The sequence below is a fragment of the Felis catus genome, chromosome B1 (assembly GCF_018350175.1).
Source record: "Felis catus isolate Fca126 chromosome B1, F.catus_Fca126_mat1.0, whole genome shotgun sequence".
NCBI lineage: Eukaryota > Metazoa > Chordata > Mammalia > Carnivora > Felidae > Felis > Felis catus.
This window is the reverse complement of record NC_058371.1, coordinates 136,170,913-136,185,840: the sequence shown is the minus strand read 5'-3', so window position 1 is coordinate 136,185,840 and position 14,928 is coordinate 136,170,913. Positions and strand designations below refer to the sequence as shown.

The 14,928-nt window shown below is 38.8% G+C and overlaps 1 long non-coding RNA gene across 7 annotated transcripts in view; it reads right to left on the bottom strand.

Moving 5' to 3' along the window:
• The window catches only part of LOC109499079, a 283,874-nt gene that overhangs the window by 8,408 nt on the left and 260,538 nt on the right, over window positions 1-14,928 (bottom strand). For 6 of the 7 annotated variants that reach the window (XR_006596974.1, XR_006596972.1, XR_006596969.1 and 3 more), the window contains one exon: window positions 2,187-2,406. This is a non-coding gene — a long non-coding RNA (uncharacterized LOC109499079). Of the gene's footprint in view, window positions 1-2,186; window positions 2,407-11,469; window positions 14,438-14,928 lie in introns of those variants that run through there. The other variant, XR_002156211.3, reaches the window with a different exon arrangement.

Below are 14,928 nucleotides of genomic sequence, written 5' to 3'. Positions count from 1 at the left end.
TAATCTCCCACCTCACACCCAAGTATTCAAACAATCTCCTTCTGCTTTCCTTCTCCAACTATTCTTTGAAACCAGACTTTTGCTCTTATTCTCCATTCTGTTATCCTCATTCCCATGGTTAGTTTCTTCTTCCTTACCTACACCTTGACCCTGTCAATGAGTTTTCAAAATAGGTGGCTATCTCTTTTTTAATATTTCCCCAATCTACCTGTTCTCCCAATTCCCATTACGATCACCATGGATGTTGTCTCTTTTCCTAGAACTGGGATTTTCCAAACACATGTCCTTATATCCATATCTTCCCTGTTCTAATTCATCCTGCATAGCACTTCCAGATTAACCATTCTAAACTGCGCTTGAATTAAATCAGTGCCCAGCTTCAAAATTTTCAGGGGCTCCCCTTGGCTTTTGTAAACAATATGCAAACTGTTTTCTGCATGCAGTTAACAAACACCACAAAATCTGACTTTACTTCACTTTCCAAATGTAGCCCTTCTGTTTCCTCTCACTCAAGCTTTGCCCCTTCTAGCTGTCCACATAAAGTGGTGTACTTTTTGCCTTGCCCTTTCTCACTATGCTTGCACCTCCAAAATCAGTATTCATCAGAATCTAAGTCAAGCATGGGGTCTTTCATGAGGCCTTCCCTGATTCACACAGAGACAAGCAATTTTTCTCCCTCAAACTCCTATCCACAGTCCAATGCAAATTCTTTTAAAAACAGACTAAGTATAAATAGTACATAAATGAAAAAACTTCCAAAGCACCTCTCATCAATCGTCTCTTGAATTATAGTTACTGGTATACATATTAATCTTCTCTCCCAGGGTATAAGTGCAGGAGGGCAGGGACCAGGTCTCTTTCTTTGAATTCACAGCAGCCCTAGAACAGCTTTCACATATTTGGTGTTTAGTAAGTAAGTGGATTAATGAAGAATGGGTTGTGGATAAGCCAAACTTTCCCATTTGCCTCTGCTATACTATACACATAATATCATGTAATATTTAGTTGGATTTTCTATCAATCAATAAATTAATTTTTCATATTTACTAATTGCATAATATATGTCAGGCACGGTACTGGGTACTATAGTAAACAAAACAGACATGTTCCAAAGCACTAGGGAAGATAGATGATAAACAAACTAGTAATTCTTGAAGATAGTGATGAGACTACAAAAACATGCAAAGCAGGTGCAGGGTTCAAGGAGGGGCTGTAAAGGAAACCTAGGCTGGAGTTTAAGCACAGTTTCTCAGGAGATAAATGAGACTGGAGGGTGAGAAGAAAGTGCCATTCAAAGGCCAGGAGGAAGTTTATTCCAGATAGAGGAAACTGCAGGAATAAAGCCAAGAGGTGGGCAAAAGCAGAACATGTTTTGGGAACTGAAAGAAAACCAACCCAGCTGGATTATAATGAATGAATGGAGAGGGTAGGCCAAAACTGGGTTGGAGAGGGAGGCGAGGACCAGACCACACAGGTTTTGCAGACCCTGCTAAGGAAGTGGATTCTCTGTGGCAAGACATTATATGGGTAGAATACTGTGATCTATTTTTGCCTTTAGACCATTCTGGTAACTGTGAAGACAAAAGATTAAAGAAAGATAAAAGCAAAGAAACTGGAAGGGGGACCATCGCAGGGGTCCAAGCAAGAAATGATGTGACTTAAGCTCGCACAGCAGTGTGCTGGTGTGGGGTGAAGGACAAATCTAACACAGCAACCACAGAGCTTGTTAAACATGAGGCATGAAGGAAAGAAAAGAATCAAGGTCAGTGCCCAGGTTTCTGGGCAATCAGGCAATCAGTGTTGCCATTTACCAAGATAGGAAAGATCAGAAGAAAAGGTTTGAAGGGAAAAAAAAACCCATTAGTTCAAACTTTAAAGTCATCTTACACTATAATTATCCATGTGACAAATACTTGATGCATGTTTTTGAACACCTGTTATGCTGGACACTACATTATATGCTAAAGTAAATCAGATAGACAGAATCCCTGCCCTTATAGCTCATACCATCTGGAGAAGAATACCAATGTCTTTAAACATTTTTTCAAAATCAGATGGCTTACAAGATGGTGTGCAGGCATGCAGACTCTGTGGCTGGAGATTTTATAGAATACAATGTCACACTACTTTAAAGATTTCTTTTCTTTGGATCCTTTGTTCGGATTTGAAATACGAAATTTACTTACTATTTTGCAAATGAATCCTAGGAATCCATGGAAGCAGAAGTCCAAGCCAAACACATAATAACTTTGGGAACAGCTGCTCACAGTTTGCTTTCATTAAGGCTCTTAATGTCTTTTAACCTCAGCCTCAATTATCCTCCTTGACAAGCATGGCTGGAACATGGTCTGAAGTCATCATACCCAATCTCTGCTGCCATGGCTAGGCTTCTCTTTAAAGTGGCCCCTTCGAAGAAAGAAAAGATGAGAGTGTAAAGTATCATCTTACAGCCTTATCAATAAGAGTGTGAGACAAAAAAAGAATCTCAAACTGTGAAACTTCTGAAAGTTAAATCCTGCTTTTCAGTCTGAATGGAACTTACATGTACCCAAATGTTCCTCTGTATACACCATAGTTTATGATCACATCATTCAAGAGAATAACCTATATAAGGTTAAAGGAAAATGCAACATCTTTTTAATGGTTTACCCAAATCTTCCCCAGCATATCTGCAATAAATTATGTAACCAAATACATCACACATTCAGTAACTGACCACGTGTGGAAAACTCAGACACTGAGCCCAAGTTAATAAAATACCCATAAATTAAAATTTGGCCAAGGATTTTTTTTTCAGGATTGACTGGAAATTTATTGATCATGCTCTTAAAATTCCTGTCTATCATAAAGTATCATATTGTGAATGTGATGATATTTTGCCTTAGAATTTGTAACATTTGCCCATTTATAAGGATTCCTTTTTTCTTATAACATGCTCAGATTGGGTTTATTAATTTTCTAAAACAACAGTTTACATGAATTCACATTCTAATAGTCACCTTCCTAATGCTGAAAATCTCGTTCTCCTTAGAACATGATCTCCGATTTTCTATAGATGCTTGCCCTAGCATACTCTCCAACTGTTTTCACTATTCACTGAGCCCAGCAGAGAAGCTCTGACCACATGCACTGGATAAATCACTATACTTCGTCTCTGGTAATATAAAATATATACAGCGGTCAGCTGTCTCCCTTTGATCTTCAGCTAGCACAAGTGCTTTCTCACTAAGTTGTCCTCTGTGGTTTGTTTTTGATATTTAAACAGTTTGGACATCTCTAAAAGTGGAGTGACATTGACACCAAGATAAGGTGCCAATCAATTTATTAAGTGATTCTGTACAAAAATGGCAAACTTAACATGACCCTGGAGCATGACTGATTCACCCAACAAGAAGTGTGAAGAAAGCCATTCATCTGTTCCTGTCCCTTCTGGCTGAGGACATCTATGTGGAGCTCTTCTCAAGTTGGAGCTATCAAAACTCAACAGAAATGAGAGATTTTTTAATTAAAAATTTTAACTAATAAGCATCAGCAATATCTTTATTTCTACCTTTATTTGTTTGGTTAAATTATGAATGTAGAGTAGATCACGGGGACTTGCTCCACGTCCTTAGGAGGGACATTTTTTCTTTTAAGATGAGACTTCAATACGTTGTGAGCCATCAAAATTACCAAACATAACATTTACAATAAATAATTTCCAATGAAGGAAAAATGAGTTATAACAGGCAAATGTGTTTCATTTATCTCAGACTAGTACATCCTGGGTAGCCTAGAGATAAACCTAGCTTAAGAGTACTGAATTTTTTAGCATTTTGTGTTTCAAAATAAAGTAGACAATGCCTACGTAAGAATGAACTATGGTTACCTTTATTCCTTATTCTATGTGAATGCCAAAACAATAGATTACTCTGAAATAAGATAATAAAAAAGTATGACCTTTAGATAGCATTGTTCCTAATAAAATAGCTAACTCTTAGAATGAATTGGCCTGACTGACTCACAAGACCAATTTTACATAAGTGGACTCAATCATCCGTGTGTGGTAGGATCAAAAAGCAAGTGTAATTTAAACCAGTTGCCTATTGACCAGACACAGCAAAAAAAAACAAAAAAACAAAAAAAAACAAAAAAAACAAAACTAGGGGACAACTGACAGTTTAGACAGAATGCCATATTTAAGGGACAGATGAGAAAGAGATTATTAAACTACGAGGAATGATCAGAGAATAGTTGGAGAATATTATGTAATAAAAGCCAATTGAGGTGGGACTTACAAGATGACAGAGTCCAAGAAATGATAAGAATAATTCAATTATTATTGACCTCTAAGCCCTGAGAATATGGATTATCCTGGTGCCCAAGAAGAGAGGTTTTCAGGCCTGAAAGCATCCCATTACCATCTTCCAGATTGTACATAACCCTCTTACATTATTTATTTAAAAGATATGTTTAAGTCCTAACCCCCAGTACCTCAGAATGCGACCTTATTTGGAAAGAGGGCCTTGCAGAGGTAGTCAAGCTAAAATGAGGTCACTGGGGTGGGCCCAAATCAAATATGCTGGTATCTTTATAAAACAGAGAAATTTGAAGACAGAGACAGAGAACTCACAGAGGGAAGACGATGTAAAGGTACAGGGGAAATACAGCCACATGAGAAGGGAGAGGAATCTACAAGCCAAGGAATGCCAAAGATGGCTGGCAAACACCAGAAGCTGGAACACACAAGAAAGGATTCTCCCCTACAGCCATCAGAGAGAGTGTATGATCATGCCCACACCTTGATTTTGGCCTTCTAGCCTCCAGGACTGTGAGACAATAAAGTTCTACTGTTTTAAGACACCCAGTTTTGCAAACCTAGGAAACAAAACACACTTCTTATCCTGAAGTTGCACCATAGTGACAACCACTTGACATCCACCAACATGATCCCCAGGCAGGAAGATTTACAGACCAGAAAGATCTCATTGTATCGAGCTGCCCACGGCCTGGTCCTGATAGGGACACCTTCTTTGGAGAATGCTTGCAGAATGTCTTTTGAGTCAGACCTTCCTCCCCACCTTTGACTTGTCCACCCACTGGTAAATGGTCTAGAAACAAGGTGGGGGGTGGGTGTGCGTAAAACAGTGAACAAGGGGAAGAAGCATCCGGGACTTGGAATTGGGATCCAGAAGTTTAGTTGTCCATCACTTATCTCATACACTCATTACTTCAGCATATATATACTAAGCACTTTTTATGTGCTAGTCATTGTGCTAGATGATTAAGGAAATAGCTGTGAATAAGACAGACAAAGAGACTACCCTCATGGAGTTTATGTTGTAGCCTGATTTCACTCAATCTCATACAAATAAATGTTTATTAAACAAGTTAATCAAGAGAGTTTAGTCCTGTTTACATCATGCTTTGAAAAAGCTGGATTCCTCACATGGTTTGGAATAATTTGAAAAGGTCTTTCAGTTAATATTTATTTTCTATGGACACCATAGTTTAAATAAGCTAATTTACAGCTTCTCAAAGCCTGCCCTGAAAGAGTAAGCTAATATACCTCCTTCAATAAATGTGAGTGTGTGTGTGTGTGTGTGTGTGTGTGTGTGTGTGTGTGTGTGAGAGAGAGAGAGAGAGAGAGAGAGAGAGAGGAGAGAGAGAGACAGGGAGGGACTAGGAATAGAAACATAAATTATGCTGCTAATACTTATATGTGCAGCTGGCATTTCTACTGTCCTGTCTCTTCTGACAGTGCCCTCCTCTGGAAGCTGTTAGGATAAGAGCTACTAATGTCGGCTGTGCCACACAAAGGTGATGGCGAATTGATGAGCCTGTAAAGAGATTCGAAGGCGAATAGGGAAATGCATTGTTAATGCTATTAAATATTACTTAGCCTACAGCAAGCTGCATGTTCAACAGTTTAAACTTTAATTGCTAGCTGATGCAGAAACAAGCCTGGATATATGTAAATCCTATTGAAAGCTAATATCATTTTGGCTGCTCAGATGGATTAGCAGCCACTACAATTAGCAGCATGTGCAGCTAATGATATTAGGGGAGAATCCATCATGCAGCAGTCTAGGCCTTTAAATCTGAAAAGTTCAGGCTCTTCTCCCCACAGAAACCCCATAGTGGGGAGTCTTGCCAACTGATGCAGCAGGCTGCAGGGGTGAGCCAAGCAGCTTACAGAACTCAGGAGACTGACTCCACTATCACCTTGAATTGTTCTTCCTTATGCCCTTTCTCAGCTATTCCAGCTAAGCACTTTATGGCCAGTGCCCCCTCCTCCCCACCCTCCAGGGATCAGAGTAGAAGCAAAAAGAAGCCTCTTCAGTTTCTGAACTTATGACTCACTCTGGGTATGGTGGTTGCGGTAGAAGGAGAAAGAGCAGGGATCTTCCTCACATGTGACATCACCAGATGCAGGTTGTTGTATGGAGCATTTACTAAAATGTTTATGATGACATAAGAGAGCCCCAGTGAAAATAATTCTCATTTAAAACTTTACTACTTTAGAGTAATCTATGGAAACTGTCGTATTTTGAGTGGAACTTCTGTATCTGTTCTATAAAAATAAGCTTAATAATGCCCTTTCAGGTCACCAGCTATATGGAACATGACTGGTAGTAATTTATAAAAAATTATTTTCTGACCCTGATAAATACTAAAGTCAAAGTACTTGAAGGAAAGACTGCCCTTTATTAGTAAAATTTCTAAAATATGAAAGGTTGTAGTTTTATTAACCTTGTTTTAAAAAAAACTACTATAGTCCATTAAAATAGAACAGCACATACCACAATTAAGCTAAAATGGCTACTTACAAATAATTTTAGATAATCTAATTTTGAGAAGAGAACTATTTCATAATCAAAACTCTAAATACTCATATAAGGAGCTATTAATATCTTGATCTATGAGGCTACTTATTTTAGACATTTTCATCAATGAACTCTAAATTTTAACTAACAATAATCATGTTTAGCCACAAATTCTGAATGTATTTGATAATTATCAATTAGGAAAGTCTTGCCTTATCAATATCACATAAGTAGTAATTATTAGTTTGTTTTTTCAAGTTACAGTAAACCGAATGTTTAGGAAGATGAAGGCTTAGAGTTGCATATATAATTACAATTTTGTGAAAACATTTACTGTGGCTTACCTTTTAAAAAAATTTCTTAATGCTTATTTTTCAGAAAGAGAGAGAGAGAGAGAAATGGCACGAGAGGGGGAGGGGCAGAGAGAGAGGGAGACACAGAATCCGAAGCAGACTCCAGGCTCTGAGCTGTCAGCATAGAGCCCGACTTGGGCTCAAAGTCACAGACTGCAAGATCATGACCTGAGCCGAAGTCAGACGCTTTAACCGGCTGAGCCACCCAGCCGCCCCCTGTGGCTTACTTTTTTATCAAAACTACAGGATATAATAAACTCTCACTGTATTTTGCACAAAAACTTATGTTACAAGAAGATGATGAATAAAGATCTAAGAACAAAAGGTTAAGCTACCCTTTTCACGTCCCATCATTTAGAAGAAACTTTTGCCAATTTTGCTCATCTTGGATTTGTCCTATAGGGATCTCATCTTAGCATGGACAGCAGCCCTCAATGAATCACTGTTAGTACAGAATGGAGAGGATTTGTTGTCATCAGCAATCCCTTCATGTTACTCTGAGAAAGCTACACTCAGTAGAGGTTCAAGCATCTCCACTCTGCTGGAAACTTCCATCCCATCTCATGCACTTCTCAATTGTTTTATATTGAGATGTCTTTAGAGTTTTGTGGGACAAAAGCAAAACTGATGGCATTTTCCCTACAGTCTTTTTCATAATAAATTGTTGATACCAAAATTTTCCCCTCACCAGCCCTTATCTATTCTGCACTGTGTTCAGAAGCATGTCTCTAGTCTTCCATAAAGAAGAATGGGATTCTAAGATGTGTGAGATGTCAGGTCAGAGGAATGACTTGATGGCAACTTTGCACATATGAAGAGTGAAAACAGCAATCAAAAGGGGTTACATTCATTTGTTCTTAAATTTAGCAGACATCTGTCGAGGACCTGTTGAGTGCCAAACACTGATATAAACATGCCTAAGGTATTTCCCTTGTTCTCAAGAAACTTACAGCTTATTGAGGGAAAGAGTGCTTAAGTCTAACCAAGATAGAAATATTCACAGGCTCAATGGGCACATACAACTTAGACTGGAAGCAGCCAGAGTCTAAAAAAAGTTTAGTCCCAAAGAAAAACTTCAAAGGTGAGGATTATAATATACAGTTTAGGTATCAAGAGGGATTGCAAGTTTGTGGTATTTTTAGGAATAAAATTTTAGAATGCATATGGCTTTAATTATATGTGTGTGTGTATCAAGTTCATCTGAAGCTTCCAAGAGAGTTGGGTCTAGGAACACTGCACCAACTTGGTAACTCTGACCTTTCACTGTGACCTTTTGCTGTCTGGCACAGAAGATGTGTTCCCTGCTCCACCGCTCAGCTCATCTAGTTTCTGCAAACATCAACACCCTTCTGTGTCTTCTCAGAGGTCCCTCAGCATTTTACCAAAGTTTACCTTCACATCTTGAGTTCATCACAAATCAGCTCATTTCTCATGACTATAAATGATTTGGTTCAGGAAGGCTGAGTGGTAAAATAACTGGAGAATAGATTATTTCTTTTCATCTCCCCTCTTTTTCAAAAACTTGAGTGTAAAATATCTTGAATCTTGCCACCAGCCAGCTTTTTACACTGTGTTACACTATTACAGTGTAAGCAGAGGCAAAAACAAAACAAAAAACCAAGTGCTTATTTTAGCTTACCGTGATGTCTATTTGTGGGTAGTGCACAGGTATAGGAGAATGTTTAAAAATAAAGGTAATGGGAGGTGCCTGGGTGGCTCAGTTGGTTAAGCATCCAACTTCGGCTCAGGTCATGATTTCATGGTTCGTGAGTCCGAGCCCTGCATCGGGCAGGCTCTGTACTGACAGCTCAGAGCCTGGAACCTGCTCCAGATTCTGTGTGTGTGTCCTTCTCTCTGCCCCTCCCCCACTCACACTCTATCTTTGTCTCAAAAATAAACATTAAAAAAATTAAAAATAAAGGTAACGAATGACTATTTCACAAGGCATATTTGGAGGAATTATTCTAGACAGAAGCCTTGAATGTTATGATTTTGAAGTGAAACCTCCAATGTTGCAAATCCAATATAACTAAGACCCGTTCCCTTCTTTTGAACTTGTTTCTCTTCTTGTTCTTTCCAGCTTAGTATCACATTCCACTTGGTCATATAAACTAGAATATTAGTTTTACTTTGACTTCTTTCCACACATATTCTCTCACATCAGTCAAAAAAAAACCCATCGCTTTCCTCTTTCCAACATCTTTAAACACTTTCCCCCACTTCTTTTCCCATTGCTGCCACTATCTCAGTTGTACTAGTTGTCACCTCTCATCTGGACTATTGGCAATGGTACCCTAAATGGTCTCTTGCCTCCAACATTCTCTTCTATCACTTTTACCCTTCACACTACCAGCAGCATTCACTTCCCAAACATACTGTTGCTTAAAAATCTTATGATCTAAAAGATAGAGTATGAAATCCTTAGGGTGGTATTGAAGCCATTTTCCAGTTTAGAACCAAGGAGAATTTTAGACTCATCTTCTCCCATTTTCACTGTGAACATGTGAGTCTAAGCTCCGGCCAAGCTGGATTGATCCAGTTATACTGAGAACTCTTACACTTCAATGTCTTTATTTATGCTGAAGCACCAAAGCACTCATGTCATCTATTTCATACACTTCAACATGGTGAGATATCTTTTCTCTAGGCTTGCTCAATGTGACCTCCTCTCTGAAGCCTTCCCTAATTCCTCAGACCAGTTACTCATTAAACAGCTCTTACAGCATAGACCTCAAAAGGTCTCATAGGAAAATGCTTTATATCTTTATAACTTTTTTCCTTCCAAAACATTTAGTGAGGGGCAACAATGTACCAATCATTGTAATAGGTGCTAGGAATACAGAAGTGAGCAAGACAGGTAAGATTAGTTTCATGGAATTTCAATTTTAGTGGAGAAAATAAGCAAATAGGTATCAATCAATCAATCAGTCAGTCAAAACAATAAATCCAGAAACATGAGCAGAGTAATGTGCTAGTGTAACTGGGGTTGGGGGGGGGGGGTAAGGCACAATTTTATATTGGTTGTCAAGGGAAAGCTTCTTCTAGGGTTACTATTTGAGCTGAGACCCAAATAATAAGAGTGTCTTTCAATATCAGTTTTTGGTTTTTTGCTTTAGTTGGGTGTTGGTGTAGAACATTTCAGAGAAAAAAAAAATGAGTCTCCATCATTTAAAGTTCCTGCACTTATTTCAGGGAATATTCTGAGAACCTCAACAACAACAACAACAACAACAACAACAACAACAACAAAATCTAATTTTACCTACTGATCCATAATAAGCCAACTCAACCCAGTGCCTTAAAATAGCAATGACTTACTTCTCATGAGTTTGTGGGTCAGCAAAGGGTTAAATGATCTAGGCTTGGCTTAGCTGGAGAGGGTTGACTCCATGCTTTTCTCATCCTCTTCTTCCCATAGAAATGACAAAGATATAAGAGCAAGCAAGCCGCATTGGTGCAAGTGCTTTTAATAACTCTATTTGCAACACATCTGCTACTATCTCATTGGCCAAAGTAAGTCACATGGCCAAGCCCAGGAACAAGGTGGGAGGACAGGACAAAGTTGCATACCTTAAACCATGGAAACAGAAATGGGAGTAAATTTTTGCTACAGTATCAAATGACATACCTGGATTCTAGTATTGCATTTACCACCAAGTGTATCATTTTAGGCATGTCACTTGCTCTCTCTGGGTGTTAGTATCCTCATGTGTAAGATTCAGCTACTTGACTAAATAATTTCTAGATTCCTTTCAAGCTCTAAATTTCTTAAGATCTTTTAATTTTGGAAGGCTAGACAGCACTTAGAGCAACTGCACAAATACTCAAATCTGTTATGAAAATAACTAAAATCTATCATCAGCTCTTATCAATCGTTCAAAAAACAGTGTGCTGACCTTAATGATATTGCTGAGTAGTAAAGATAACAATGGAAAAAAGAGAACAACAATGAGAATAGGAAATCAAGAGGATCACAGTTCATTTACACACCCCTACATGGACTATTTTTCAACACTTACAAGAGGATGGTTGTGCACTCAGAAAAGTGTAATGTTTAAGAATTTGGGTCCTGGAGTGAGTACACAGAGGCTCGGGTGGGAATTGTTTGACTGTCTCATTCACGATCTGAGTGATCTATCTTGCAGTGCCTCAGTTTCTCATTTTTCATAAGATAACAATAAGAATATATATGTCAGGGGCGCCTGGATGGCTCAGTTGGCTAAGCGTCTGCCTTTGGCTCAGGTCATGAGGGTTTGAGCCCCACATCAGGCTCTCTGTTGTCCATGCAGAGCCTGCTTCGGATCCTTTGTATCCCCCTCTCTTTGTCCCTCCCCTCTTTGGCACACACACTCTCTCTCTGTCAAAAATAAATAAATAAAAACTTCAAAAGGAATATATACATCATAATATTGATGTATTAAGTGAAATTGCACATAAAGTGCAGAAAGAGTACCTGGAACACAGTGCTCAATAAGTATCAGCTATATGTATTATTTAAGCTACCTGAAAGCGAAGTATATGCATGTTTATATATATATGCATTACATGTGTATATAGCATATGTGTTTATAGTGTGTGTATAGTACATACACGTATGCATTTAAATGTAAAAGTCTCCATGAGTCCCTCTTGTCTTACATCCAGCCCACTTCACTCTTTCTGGGCTCTATAGATATCTGCACCTTCAATCTCTACTCCAGAAAATTCTAAGATCTCCTCCAGTTTCTCCAGGTGAGCACTGGGCTTCGAATGTGAAACTACTATAGACTGGTCAGTAATCTTAGTGGTTCTTTGAGCAGGTAAAGCAAACTCAGAAGGATATCTCCCATTAAAAAAAAAAAATGCCCAGAAAAAGAAGCAGCAGCCTTTTTGCCTCCTTACTGTAGGCTTTTAGGCATCACGGTTATGAAATATGGCTGCAACATTCTTTTAAATCCTTTTAAGTAGCAGTCATCCTCCTCTCCCCTCCCTATCACCCTCCTCCCTGATACTATTAAGCCCTTCACAGGTATCAATCGTAGGGAAGTAGGAAGAACTGCGCTTTAAAAGGATTTTAAATAATGTCTCCAAGAAATATAGCAGCAGATTGTTCAATAGGGATTATCAGCCAAGAGTGTGCTAGAAGGGGGGAGGGTTCTCTCTTTTAAAAGGTCTTTAAATAATGTAAGTGTACTTCTTGGCAACATTACTCAGAGCCATTTAAAGAGCAGATATCTCTGCTGCACCTAACCACCAGGAGTGTGCACCTGCAAAAGAGACATGAGAGAGACACACAGCGATGATATTGCCACACCCTTGACACTATTGTGACACAAAGATTGTAAACTTTATCCCAAATGTTGAGAGTACCAAAGACTTACTTCATAAAGAGATCCTCTCTCCTTCTAGGAGTCAAGATCAAATAACCTCAGAGAATATTTGAACATTTGCTCAGTTACCTTTGTGGGAAGAATGATTTTTCTGTGCTTTCTAGAAGTTCTTGAGAAAGGGTCTACTGCTCTATTTTATCTTCTTTGCCCCTTTCTAAAACCAAACATGAGGTCTAAAATCATCAAAATCCAAACAGCATACTTCTTTCAACCATTCCATCTCCAACTCCCTGCCAGTCTGGCCTCATTAATATCTACAGGATGGGTAGAGGAGGAAGTGGTGTGGCATGGGGTAGAAATTCAGGGCTTTTGCTTTCCAGACAGAAAATCTCAGTTTAAAAGCTGGTTCTGCCACTACTGGTGACTTTAGGAAAATGTTATTTCTCCATCTTGGCCCTTAGTCTTCACGTCTGCAAAACAAGTTTAAACTGTGCCTGTTCCTGGCATCATTGTTAGAGTTCAATGGAATCAAAGAGTGTAAAGCACTCAGCTCCACTGCCTAGTACATCCTCAGTGCTCAATACATGTTATTCAGCATGCTGTGACTTAAAAGCCATGATTTTGTGAGCGTAATTTTAGTTGTTTAGGGTACAGGCTGTCTTGATATATATGACTTGGTTAGCCCAGGTGTTGAGTCTGATACACAGCTGGTACCAAGGATATTTTTTAATGTTTATTTTTGAGAGAAATAGCACGTGAGTGGGGGGGAGAGAGAGAAGGGGACAGAGGAACTGAAGCAGGTTCTGCACTGATAGCAGAGAGCCTGATGTGGGGCTTGAGACCACAAACCAAGAGATCGTGACCTGAGCCGAAGTCGGACACTTAACTGAGTCACCCAGTGCCCCTGGTACCAAGGATATTTTAAGGATTGTTTTTATGATGATTGTGTTCTGCCTGAGATCTGGGGTTCAAGCAGATGTTTCCTCTTGAGATGGAAGAATAAACAACCAATTCCAATATTTAATGTAACATGGAGGGTCCCTTATACCATTTTACAGATAGGCCTTGTACAAATTGCAATGGAAGGAAATTGCAGGAGAATGATGCTGCTTCTTTGCTTCAGAGATCAAATATAAAGCAGAAAAGATGGCTCAAAGACTCACTGCTTTCCTTTACAGCCTAGAAGAATTTCAGAAGTGAGAGGTACCTTTAACCAGTGGATCCCATTTACATTACATTCTTGGGAAACTGTGAAATGTTAGGGCTGGAATCAAAGAATACCCCCAAAAAAGGACATTGAGCTGACAGGTGAGTGGAAATAATGCAGCTCAAATGATGGGAGGGAAAATGATGTTCTTCTAGCATTCAGACAGTGGAACAGGTCTTGTGTCATTGACCACAATGACAGAAAATCAAACTGAGCCCCATTAAAGGAAAAAAGCCATCTATTTTAGTTAGCCCAGCAGGCACCTGAAAGCTCCTCTCAGTATGAAAAAATGGAAGGGCACTTGAGAAGACGGAGGTCTCGGTTCTAATGACTGTGTTTGCACCTCCTGGAGAGGATGGATCTCTCTTTTAAATATGAAGGATTGATTTTGAAAATAGTCTTCTCTGCTGTGTTAGTTCTTTTCCTGCCTTTCAATGACAAGAGGACATGATTAGGTGAGGACCTTTTCAGTTAACTGAGATGAACCAAAACAAGGAAACCATTGTTTAACAGCAAAAAACTGGCAAGGGCATTATTTGTTCTAATGCCATAATTAATTCCTGTGTATTAAACAACAGTGCTTCAACTGGGGAAATTTAAGATAAAGCATCAGAGAAATACGAAAAAAGAAAAATGCTTTTTGAGATTTTCTTAAAGCACTTCAAAGAACTCTTTGCCATATCATTGCTACCTGGAAAGAAAAGGTAGAAATTATCTTTTTCCAGTTGGCGCTCCAGGTATCTTGGTCTTCCTGATCATCACCTGTTGGTGGAAATACACATTGACTCTTTGGTCCTTATGAAATAGAGTAAAAGTCCAAAGCAACTACCTGGATAACTAAAGCCCCCCAAACTCTGGCTTCAGCTATGCTGTGGGCAGTCCATAGAGAATTTTTTAAATTTTGGTATCAATTTCCACGAATACTTCTCCATTGGCTTCACTATGATAAATGGCAGTTTTTCTAAGCCATAGGCCCCTATCATTATTATTGTTGACATTATTATTATTAGTAGTAGTAGTAGTATTCTGCTTTACAAGCTAAAATGGAAGGGGTTATATTTACATACCCTTCAAGCACAACATGTGGAGTATTTTTTCCTGGACATATCTTGATTTCAATGTATTTCTTAACTTCTTGGTAGAGTTCCAATAACTCACAAGCCAACTTAGGGCAATCAGCATCTTACTGATGTTCCCCAGATGGATGGTATTTCAGGACTTTTAAGTCATATTCTGGGCAACATTTTATCTGC